Genomic DNA, 1,163 nt, shown 5'->3' with positions numbered 1-1,163 from the left:
ATGGGGGGAGGGGGGGCTCCAGCAACTACCCAGAGTCTCCACACCAACACACCTTCAGTGAGTGAGAACCCCAAAGGCAAAACACCAACCTTTGAGTTTACATACCCTGTTCAGTGTCAAAGGGTGTCACAACATGCAAGTCAAACCCAAGTGACCTAAAGGTATCACAAACATGCGACTGAAACCGATATAAACTAGACTTTCCCTTGGGGTAAGCAAATCATCAAAGACTCCCGATTTAATCCAAGAAACAAAAGATAGACTCCGCAAGAGCACTTGATTTAAGTAAGTCTCTCAAAAAAGAAAACAGTTAAAAAAAAAAAAGTCCTACCTAAATTACCAATACACTAGGCAGTGATGTAGGTGGGAGTGCTGGGCCTAAAGTGAAAACTACATGAGTTCAAATCCAGCCCTAGACACAAGTCCTGATCAAGTCACTTCCCTTCTGTCTGCCTCAGTTTCCTCAACTCTAAATCAGAATAATTATAACATCTGCCTCAGAGCTGTTGTGCGAAATGACATTTGTAAAAATGCTCAGTACAGTGCCTTGAACATAGTAGGTGCTTAATAAATGTTTATTTCCTTCCTTCCTTCCCAAAAGGTAACAAGCTCTCTCAGGACCTAAATGGCCCCTGCCTCTTTGTACACAACTTCCTGGCCTCCTAAGGATAGAAATAGTGCCATCCATATGACATTGGGGACCTCTGATGTAGTGGATGTTGAAGACCACATGAGTCAGCACACCTTATTCTGCTGAATAATCTCATTTTGGTATGGAGATGAGGGAAGCCACATCTATAGAAGATAAGTGCCACTGTATCATTGTTTCATATTATTTCTATATTTGGGCTAAGTTTTCCAATTCTTCAGTGACTTAAAAGTAACTCATTTCATCTTAAAACTGAACCCAAACAGTGTTGGCATCAATCCCACCCTCTAACATTAATTGTATTTGGTGATATTTGGGACTAAATGACCTCATGGTACAAATTGTAGCTGAGTTGGGGAAGAGCACTCCCAAAAATACAGATGGCAGCATGATCAGATGCCTGAATACCATAGTCTAAAGAGCCCTTGTTGACATGTGTAAAGAGTCCTCCTCATGGTATAGGGAGGAGGGTTCTGCTCATGTGGAGCAATTATCTCAGTGGATGATGAAGGAA

Source organism: Trichosurus vulpecula, chromosome 5 (genome assembly GCF_011100635.1).
Source record: "Trichosurus vulpecula isolate mTriVul1 chromosome 5, mTriVul1.pri, whole genome shotgun sequence".
NCBI lineage: Eukaryota > Metazoa > Chordata > Mammalia > Diprotodontia > Phalangeridae > Trichosurus > Trichosurus vulpecula.
The sequence above is the reverse complement of the archived record's forward strand: the minus strand, read 5'-3'. Positions refer to the sequence as shown.